This window comes from Anomalospiza imberbis, chromosome 14, assembly GCF_031753505.1.
Source record: "Anomalospiza imberbis isolate Cuckoo-Finch-1a 21T00152 chromosome 14, ASM3175350v1, whole genome shotgun sequence".
Lineage (NCBI taxonomy): Eukaryota > Metazoa > Chordata > Aves > Passeriformes > Viduidae > Anomalospiza > Anomalospiza imberbis.
The window spans coordinates 5913734-5924557 of NC_089694.1; the positions used below are offsets into that span (position 1 = coordinate 5913734).

The 10824-nt window shown below is 55.6% G+C and overlaps 1 long non-coding RNA gene across 1 annotated transcript; it reads left to right on the top strand.

Annotated features, from left to right (window-relative positions):
• Positions 1-234: 234 nt before the first annotated feature.
• Positions 235-5744, top strand: LOC137482236 (uncharacterized). Its single transcript, XR_011003944.1, has 3 exons — positions 235-469; positions 3423-3643; positions 3810-5744. It is a non-coding gene; the product is annotated as an uncharacterized lncRNA (long non-coding RNA).
• Positions 5745-10824: the final 5080 nt, after the last annotated feature.

Genomic DNA, 10824 nt, shown 5'->3' on the forward strand with positions numbered 1-10824 from the left:
GTGACAGGGAGGTGGGGACATACATGTGGCAGGTGGATATGGACACACGTGTGGCAGGTGGATATGGACACACATGCGGCCACACTTGTGCCTGGCACTGGGGCTGCCCCTGCTGCTGTCCTTCCTGGCAGGGTTGCATTCCCTGCCCTCCTGCTGCATTCCTGGGGGTATGTTCCCCCTTTTCCCTTCCCCCCCAGGACAGGAGTGTCCCTCCTTAGCATGGGCACAGAGCACACGGTGCCACTTGGCTGTCACCTTGTCCCCAGCGGGGACGCGAGCGCTGGCAGGCACTGAAGGTCAGCAGAAGGACATCTCAATTATTCTGTGTCATCTGCGAGGAGCTCGGCGCTTGTCAGAGTCCCAGCGGAGAGCAATGAAACAGTAACTTGGCTGCAGGAAAAAAGGGAGTGGGAAAAAACATCGGAAAGGAAAGAGAGGGGAAAAAAATGCCGTCTGCACAGAAGCTCAGGTCAGCAGGATTGACAGCTGCTGGGAGATATCTCCATTCCCTGTGCCGAAAATAACAACTCCATGGGCTCCAGAGCTGCGTTCCCAATTAGAGATTGGGCACTGAACAGGGGGAGAAAAAATTCTCCATGATAATTTCAGAGGAGGGGGAGGAAATGGAAAACAGGCTTGGGAAGGAAGCCTGGCTCGCTAATTCCAGGAACCTGATTTCCTCGGGACTGTCCTGGGGGTTTCTCCTTCTCATGGCTCTTATCTTCTCCACCCCTTTGGATGCCCTGGGAAATGGGAGGCAGCAGCTGGTGAAATAACTCTGGGCAACAGGAGCAGGGGGAGCCAGGCCCTCACTTTGGGATATTTTTATAGATATATTCCTATATATAGGATGTATATTCCTCTATATCCCAATATTTACCACCAGACCTGGTCATGCCTTACCCTCTGGACCAGGGACAGTTTCCCTGTCTCCCTCTCTTCACCATCTTGCTCCCTGCCTGGGATCCATGTCCTGGATCACCAGGAGCTAAGTGGGCTGAGCTGGCTGGGACCACCAAGATGTCTGGCGACCTCCCTGCAGGTGCTACTGCCATAAATTAATTAATGCATTAATAAATTACACTGGTCATGGTCAGCCAGAGGCCTTGGGGGCTGCCAGGAGCCTGGGGCAGGGGGAGAGGCTGTGCCAGAGCCAGCCTGGGAGGCACCAGCTGTGGAATTCCTGGATGCTGCTCCAAGCAGCTGTGCCTGGACTTTCAGACGTGTTCTCAAAGTGAGGTCAGGCTTTCAAAACCCACTGAAACCCACAAAGCATGGAAAACCACGATGTCCCTGGGAGTTCTGGTGTGTGGGAGATGGATCTGCTGGCATTCCAGGGAAAGCTCCTGCTGACACTACCCCTGGAGTGGGTGGCTCTTCCAGCCTGGGGCCGGTGTTGGCTGGGCAGTGCTGCCATGGAGCAGCCCTTGCTGCCAGCTCTTCCCTCTCCAGGCTTCCCATGATCCCCTTTTTGCTGGGAATGGGCCTTCAGAGGGGTGTGTCTGGCTCAGGCTGGATGAGTGGAGCTTTGGGGGTGTCCATGGGATGGGGCTTGGATGAGATGGGAAGGTCCTGGCAGCCAAATTCATCGGGGTTTTTCTGTCCTGCACCGCACCTGACCCCGCATGAATTTCCATCAGGGATCGCAGGAGGACCCGTCCTCTCCTTTGATGGTGTCTGCTGGAGAGGGGAATAAAGCCAAGGGCTCACCTGCCTTGGAAGGAGGCTCTGCTCCCTCTCCCCACCCCAGACCTGGAGTCAGGCTCACACATCGTAAAGCGTCCCTGCCGTGGCACGGCTGCCCTGGAGCACGGAGCTGTTTTATGTGCCGAGAACCAGGAATGTCTGCATGGAGCCGCAGTCACGGCAGGAGCAGCTGCAGGGATTTCACCTTTGGATCCTGGCAGTTCATAGGAGCGAGGCAGGAGGCCGAGGAATTGCAAACACATCCAGCTCCAAGGTGCTGGCAGCTCCTGCCTGGCTCTGAGCTGGTTAAGTGCTCTTTTATTGGGCTTCCCCTCCCAACAGGCTCAGGGCAGGAAGCTCTGGAGGGTCAGGTGGCCTTCCCCATCCTGTCCCTCACCCCACTGGGATTTTCTGAGCACTATGGGATGGTGGGGAGGGAGTCCGTGTGTCACCACTGGTGGCTGGTGCCCCCTCAGTTCTGAACAGAGACTGTCCATGGTAAAGGAACGGCAGCAAAGCCGAGGCTGCAGCCTCGGGTCTGGCTTTTTCAGGACTGGGAAGAGTCTCCTGTTTCCAGGGCTCCCAGGGTGCTGCCCCGGGGCAGATGGAGCAGAGCCTGCCTGGAGAACACCAAGCGGGAGAGCAGGGAACAGCAGGATGGCGAGACACGGGCACCTGGAAAGAATTAACACTTCCCCTCAGCAAGAGCTTGGAAGGGGAGAGAACAAAGCAGGCGAGGGAAAACCAGGGCAGAACAAAATGGTGCTGGTGGGAAAAGGCATTCCAGCTTCTCGGCAAGGGGGAAGGAATGGCTGAGCAGGGCTGGGGGGAGCTGCTCCCTTCGAGAGGCTCAGCCTGGCCCTTGTTGTCTCTTCACTTCTGCCTCTGCTTCTTTCCTCCCCTCTGTCCTTCCTTCCATTCCCAACTTTATCCCATCCCTCTTTCGTTCTCTGTTCTCTCTGAATGTTTCCACACCTTCTTATCACGCCCTCCTCCCTCTTTTCTGTAAAACAGTGTTTATTCCTGGGCCCAAAGCCCGCTCCCGCTTTCCCAGCAGCCTGGTTGTCCTTCCTCAGTGCTGATCCTCACCCGGGACGTGCAGGCATGGGGATAAGCAGAGTCTGATGCATTTAGGGAAATTAATAAATATTCTGGAAATTCCCCCCGTTTTGGAAGGATATCCTGCCTGTGTCCTCCACTGAGATGAGGTCTCGTCCCCTCTGGGACTTGAGGCTTCCCAAAGGTTTTGTTTAAAATAACTATTGCTGATCCTCCTGCCCTGCTGCTCTTCACACTCCACCCGCTCTGATCGCACCAATTACTCCAACAAAAGACAAAAATTTGCATTTCCAAGGGAGCTTCCCTCCTCCTCGCAGTGTGCTGTGCCCTCAGCAGGGATGTCCTTCACCCCATCGGGGTCAATGAGCCATGAGTGGGACTCGAGTGACAGTCCCGACACACTTCCCAGAGGAATTTCTTTCCTAATGACATTTAAACCGCTCATTACTCCTTGACTGTGCCGCAGGTTTGGCTGAGTGTGACTGCGGCTCCGTTATAGCGCAGGATCGCCGGAGCAGGGGCTGGGAATCTGGACGTGGGGAAGGGTGAAGCTCTCTAAGCCCCCCGAGACACTTAGCTGCAAACCCCAAATGTTTGGGCAGCCGATGAAAGTCTATTTAACTTTTTTTTTTTTTTTTTTTTTTTTTCAGCTCATCTTTTTGGCCTTCTGAAAACAGGAATGAGATGAGGTCTCCAAAGAGCTTCTGCTTCACATCACCCAATTTTCTTGGCCTGAGGTGTTGCACGAGTTTGGAGAAGCATTCAAGCCTCGGAATGTTCTCCAGAAAGCTCAGCTGGTGATAGAAAGGATCTACAGACCTCTTCCACTCCGTCTCCCCGAAATTCCCAACTTCCTGAGTTTCTCCCAGCACCGCTCCAGCCCCGCTCCGACCCTGAGGTAATGGGGCAGCAGTAAAACGTTAGGAGGTACAAATGAACTGCCGGGGATTAAAGCCCCAGCACAGCCTCCTGCGAGGCTTTAAAAGCATCCTGTTTGCAAACAGCTCTGGGGCTGCATCCCGCATTCCTGGGCATTTGCCTTCTCCTGTTTTTTTCATTCACAGGGAGGAATTGCAGCTGGAGCAGCTCACCAGGTCCCGTTCTTCCATCCCCCCTGGGGCACGAGGAGTGCTGGCTCATTCAGCCCCTTCCCAAGCATTTTGCCTTTCCCTACACTTTTCCAAGGCACTTTTCTAAAGCTACTTCCATTCCAGCTTGTCCATGTCTTTTCCTGGATGACTGGGAGATGTGCGGCAGGTGAGTTGTGCCCTCCAGGGAGGCTCCTGGGGCACCAGGACACCTTAGGGCATGAGTGAGTGAGTGAGAACCAACCTCACCGGCTGAGCCCAGTGCTCTTCTGAACTCATCTGATGCCCCATGGGGTTCTCCCACTGCATCCAGCCTTTCTGAAGGAAAATTCACAACCTTCTTTATTTTTGGACTACAGAGCTAAGCAACCCAAATGATCCTATGAATTTCCAGCAGTCCCATGTGGTGAAGTTTGGAGTTTGGAGGGTGAGTTCCTGTAGGATAATCTGTACAGAGAGAGGCTGAGCAGCTCTTGGCAGGAGAAGTGGGAAGTGGTTGGAACTGGGAAGTAGTTGGACCTGGGATGTACTGGGGCATTTGGGATCATTTACAGAGGTGTTCTTTTCCAGGACATGCAGCTTGGCACCAAGGCCTTTTTGGGAGAGCCCAGGCAGCTCATCCCAGCTATTGCACAGATCTTTGAAAATTAGTCTGGATAACTTTGAAAGGTCTCCCTTCCCCTGGGATTTCTGGGCTTCCTGGCACTGCCTGGAGCAGAACAAAGGCTGCTATCCCTGTCTGAGGTGGGAACAAGGATTGGCTCTTGGACTTGTCCTCCCAAAGGAGAGCAAAGCAAAGGCTCACAGCCTGGATCAGCTGAGCTGAGCTGAGCTGCAGAGCCAAGCCTGAGCCAGAGCAAATTTTTTCCAAGCAGCTTGGAAAAAACATAGGCTTGGTTCCTGCCCACTGCCAGCAAATCCTCCAGCTTGGATGGGATCCTTCCAGCTGCCCCTGTGCTGCCTCTGCACTCTGGGTGGGCTGAAGCCTTTTCCCAGAGAAACCAGGAATGGGATGGGCAGAAAACCAGGGACAGTGGGAGATTATTTCACACACCCACTTGTAGCTGAGCACTTGCCAGTCCCTGAGCTCGATGCCGTGTCTGCTCCTTGGCTTCCCTCTCCACCTGTTTAATCCATGTGGGATGATGGGAGCTGGCTCCACTGACATGGAATGTGGGAAAATGGGCTGTCCTCTCCCTGGAGAGCTGCACATGATGAGGTGCCCCTGCTTCTGCAGCCACCTCAGTGATAACAGAGTGTTGATATCTCCAAGATTCCCTCATTCCAAGGAAAATGAGGCTTTTCATTCTAGCCTGTTAAAGCATTTTCCAGAGCTCTCACAAACATAACCTGGAAGTGCTGCCTGTATCCAGCTGCTCCCCATGAACCTCCAGAACCATCCCATCATCCTGGTGCCCACCTGAACCAACAGAGGCTTGCAAGGCAGGAATTTCCTGCATTAAAGCAGGCACTGATCCCCTCTGAGGTTGCTGCTCTACTCCAACCACTCTCAGCCTCAATTTCTCCATCTCCTGCAGTCCCAGCTCCCTCTTCCTGGGTCCTTGGAGCATCACCAGCACCACAGGATCATGTGAGGGATGGGCACTGCCCTGCAATGGCTTTCACAGAGGCAGTACCAAAAACCCCTGTGGATGACATTTTCCAGGGCTCCCAGGATGTCACGGGCCTCTTCTCCCTCTCTTCACCTGTGTGTGGGGGAGCTGGAGACACAATCCCTTTCCATCCACCACTAGCATGGAGAAAAGAGCCCTGTGACCTGGAATGTCCCCTCCCAGGAGGAGGGGACACTGGGATCCCTCACAGAAATGTGGGGACTCCAGAGGGGAGGCCAAGCTGCCCTGTGAGCACAGGCTGAGGCTCAGGGGCTGCCAAGGTGACTCAGGCATTGCTGCACCTGGGGGAGATTGGCATCCCAGCAGCTCAGGGAATCCAGGGATGCTCCTGCAGGAGGAGGGCAACAGGAAGGGAGACTGAGGCTGTGATGAGCCACATCCAGAAGCTGTGGAGGTGCTGACATTCATCCTGTGCCTCACTGATGATGTTACCTGTTACTCCACATCTCTTGTGATGTTACCTGCACAAGAGACTCCCATGCAAAGTGAATTCCCAGGACACCGCTGCAGCTTCTCTCCAGAGGCATCAGGATTTATTCCAATGCGGACATACCTTTGGTTTTCCTGGATTTTGTGGCTTGCATCAGGCAGAGACCACCAGTCTCCTACTTAGCTGTTCTGCATCCTATTTCCCTCCTCATTCCTTGCTGGAAGTGCAAGACCCTCCCACCTCTGCTTCTCCCAGGAGTTCCCATCCCGAGTGGAATTTTAGGGCTCTGTGTGATCGTGGGCACATCCAGGGAGTGCTCCCATCCATCTGCTCAACTCCTTGGGAAAAACCAGCACAGCCAAACAATGAATGAGTACAAAAGCACATGTGGAGCCTTGGCAGGGAGCATTCCCTGACTCCCAGCATCCAGGCGGCCGCTCCACACTCCCATCCCTGCCTCTCCAGCTGTAATTAGCGCTGAGCTCTGGGAACACGCTGGAATGGGAGTGATGAACAAAACAGCAGCTCCAGATGAGCCAGAGCATCCAGGGGGGTTAGGATGGAAAAGTGGGATGGTCTGTGCTCTCCGGCCGGGTCCGGGTGCCTGCTCGGGATAACGAGCACCTCGCTCCCGGGAGCTGCCTGCACCAATTCCCTGTGCAGGAGCACATTCCTGAAAGCGTCCCTGCTCCAAGTGGTATTTAGCTCATGCTCTGATGCTGCATCAGGGGTCTGGAAAGGCTCTGTCCTTGGGCTCTGTCCAAGGCTGTTCTCACATCCCTCCAGTGATGCTGCTCCTGCCTGGAGGAGCCGACCTGCTGGAGAGGTGACCCAGGGCTCCCGTTAAATTTTCCTCTGCTCAGTGTCCTCCAGGTGCCCCCAGCCAGAGCATTCCAGCCTTGCTGTGGTGGCTGGAGACCCATATTCCTTTCCTCCTTCCTCGCCTCCCAGATCTGTGCAGACCATGGCTCTGTTGTCTGTCCAGTCATAGCCAGGACTTCGTTACGCTGGAATCATTTTGTTCTTTTTGATCTTCCTGGAGAAGGCAGAAAGATAATTCAGCCAAATGGCCTCCACCTGTCACAGTGCCCCAAGGATGAATGGAGGGGCCCCTTCCCTGTGTCCAGGTGAGGGACGGAGGGTTCCTGTCCCTGTGTCCAGGTGATGGACGGAGGACCCCTGTCATGACTCCCAGGTGATGGACAGAGGCCTCATCCCAGCATCAGGTGACGGATGGAGGGGCTGAGGGGGCTGGGAATGGCTTTGCAGGCATCATCCCACAGTGTCCCTCACCCTGTCCTCCAGTGAGATCAGGACACTGATAACGGCTTTGTTTAGAAGGAAGAGCAGGAAGGGACATGGAAGTCCCTTCCAACAAAACAGGAGCTGCCTCACCCAACGTCCCGAGGCCCTCGGCTGCCAAAAGTGGATGGAAATAAACTCTGCAGACAATGCAGGGCCCTATCTGGGAGCGGCAGGAGCCGAGGCAGGCCCTGGTGTCCCCGCAGGATCTGATAGGGCTGGGGGCTGGCGGGACGGGCGCTCCGGCCATTGTTCAGTGCTCTGGCTGTGCTGCTGGCCCAAGATCCACACGGAGAGAATCGCAGGAAATCAGAGCAGATCATATCCGACCTTCAACTGCAGCACAGCTCAGGGCTGTGCTTTTCTCCCCACTGTCCTTGGTGGCTCTTTTTGGACACAGTTCTCTCCCAAAATAGCCGTGAATGCGACCATTGCTGGACCGTTCATGGTCAGTGTGGCCACATCCTCCCCCTGCAGAGGCTGAAACCACTCAGTTCATAAAACACCAGCCTGGAACCTCTGGCAGAGCTGCTGCTCCTTTGCCCAGACCCAGCAGGGATCCTGCAGGCTCAGGGGGGGTCTGTAGGGTCTGTGCCCCTGTGCCCAGGGCTGTGGCATTGCGGTACCCTCCCCTCCCTGCAGCTACAGAAGCTGGGTTTTACTTCCAGCTTTTCCATGGAGCGGCTGCTTGGCTCTGGGTAAGGCAAGCTTTGGTTCTGAGGCAGGATAAGTCAGGATAAGTCCATGGAAGTCTACAGTGGCCTGGCTGAGCTGTGCCGTGGTGGAGGTGAGCAGGTTCATCCACTGCCTCCCGCTCCATATCCCCACAGCTTTCCTTCTCTCAAATATTGCCCCTAATTAATTTATCTGTACCGATGCTCCTGGTAATACCATTATTTGTAGTACCTTAGTGCATCCCCCGGGAAGGGCAGAAGTCTTAATTAACATCCGCGAAAGCTGCCTGAGATCGTGCCTGGAAAATGTGATCTGGAGCAACTCCCTGTCCTATCGAGGTTGTTTTATTCTCTTTTGTTCTCTTTCTTTGCAGGCCTCTTCTTTTCCAGACTGCCCAGCCTGTGCCTGCCATTCCCACAGCCCGGGCTGTGCCATCCCGACATCCCAGCCCGTCCCTGCCGACCCGGAGCATCCGCGGAGCTGCTGGAGCGGCTGCTCGGGACACGGGACAGAGCAGCAGGAGGGGAGGAGCGAGGGCGGGGTCCGAGGCGGGGCAGGGTCACCTGGGGAGGTGCCACCCTCCGGTGGCTCTGGCACGGGGGTGTAGCCGCACTGTGTGGCACAGGCGGACCTGGAGCACCACAGATGTGTCCCAGCTGTGCGTCACAGCCCAGCCTTGGCATCTCCTGCCAGGTGTGCAGTGATCTGGATCCTTCCTTTCTCCATGTGGGAGCCTGTCTGGTGTCTGTCCTGGGGCTGAGCATCCCTGCAGGTTCTCCCCTTTTCCCTGGAGGACCCATCCCTGGCTGTGACCCCTCCCTGGCGCACTCCTGCCAGGACAGCACAGGGACAACCACCCAGCGACCCCAGAGCCGTGGCAGGACAATGAGGTGTCTCCACAGCTCTGGAGGCTCCTGGCTCCATTGCTGGTTGCTGCTGAATCCTTCCAGCCAAATCTCCAAGGTCTTGGCTGAGCTGAGCTCCAGCACCAGCCAGATTTCTGATGCTTAGCAAAAATATTCATTAACGACTTAATCTGTGCACACACAGGGGAAGCTTTTAGGGAATTTGTTCGAGGGCTGTGAAAGAGGGATCTGGCCACTGCTTCCAGCTCTGCCTTGATCTGTGATCTCATGGATGAGGAATTCAGGAAAATGCTGCTCAGAGACATTGTCCAAAGCATCCCCTGTGCTCACACGGTGTGCACTTCCCTACCCTCGGCACTCACTGCTTGGCTGAGCATGTCCCTGTGCCAAGCACTGCAGAATTATCACCTCAGCCCTGCAGGCTGCACAATTGTCACCTCAGGACACAGGGAGGGGATGATGCTGCCTGGCTGCTTTGGGAGGGAAGGCCTGAGGGCTGTGATCTCGCTCACAACCTGGCCCAGGATGCCTGGTGTAGGATGGAAAAGCTTCACACCAGGCTGTGCAGCCTCTGTAAAGTCACGAGGGTGTCCCACCTTCTGTGGCCTCTGGCGTGACCCATCCTGCTCCTCAGTGTCCTGCCAGGGCCAGCAGGCCAACGAACCCTGAGTTTCAGCAGGGACAAGGAGGAGAAGGCTGCTGAAGCACCATGAGAGCATCACCTCTGTGCAAGGCAGGGGAAAGGCAGGAGAGGGCTGGGAATGCAAGAGCCAGCTCTGGGATCTGAAGGGATTTCTGGGGTGGGGTTGGTGCCTGTGCCACCTCTGGGCTCTGCTGGATGGTGCCTCCTCATCCCTGCCTGCACCCTCAGGCACTCTGTGCAGGACAGGGGGCTGCAGCCACCGTGGGAGTGGCAGTGAGTGAGAGGGTGACACTGTCAGTGAGAAGGTGACACCTACAAGGAGAGGAGGGACATTCCCGTGGGACACACCGTCCATGGGGCTGCCCAGGATGCTGTCCATCCCAGGCTTTGCTGAGTCCTGCTCTCACTGCTCCCTCCCCTCTGGCTGTGGAGTCTAACACAAACCTGTTACAGCTGAAAACAGCCCCAGTGCTGCTGCTCCTGCCTCCAGAGAAATCCATGGGATGCCAGATTATTTCCAAGCATATCAGGAGCCCTCCAGCTGCCCCTGCACAAGCTCTTTCCCTCTCCATTCCCACCAGTGCCACCACTGCCCGGGCCAGGCACAGGAAAAAGGGGGAATTGGGCGCAGGATCCCACCCTGAGGTGCCCCCTTCCCTCTGGGAGTGGGACCTGCGGCTGGATGGACACACACGGATGGATGGACACACACACACATGACTCTTAGAGAAGTTTCCAACTCTGTACATGAATCCCTTTGGAAATGAAGTTCCTAAACCACACAGGAATATCTGTTGACATCCCAGGAAAGATTGGTGTGTCCTAGGGAAGCTCAGTGTGTCCCAGGGAATGTTGCTGTGTCCCATCTGAAGCCCCTGCCATGCCAGTGGCTCTGGATGGGGGTGGCTCCCAGGGACCACACTCTGGCAGGGCTGGAGCTGCAGCAGGGTTGGGATTTCAGGGAGCTCTTATAGCAAAAATGTTGATGAGTAATGAAAAGGTGCTGCTGAGCCTTGTTGTGAGGAAAGAGGGGAGGGAGCAGAAGGGCTGAGGGAAAGAAAGGAGCCCAAGAAGGAAGGGAAAGGAAGAAATGACCCTGGTGAGATTTTCTGGCTGCTCTCCAGGTCACAGGCTGATGCCAGAAAAGCTCAGAGTCCCTTTTGGCTGGGAGCACTCCTGGTTAGGTGAATCACACACACAGTGCTGGAACATTCCACGCTCCCAGTCACAGAACTCGAAGTAATTAGGAAAACTGGAAGACCAAGGCAGGGGGAAAAGTATGAGTCACACATGGAAGTGGCGTTGTTGGAGTGCAGGAGAAGCAGCTTTGCAGAGCTCCTGAGGTAAAGGCGCTCCAGCCCCAGCTGCTGCCAGGAAAAGCCATCGGAGCTTTTCCCTGCACTGGGATAGCAGCAGCTCTGGGAGAGGGCAGGAGACACCA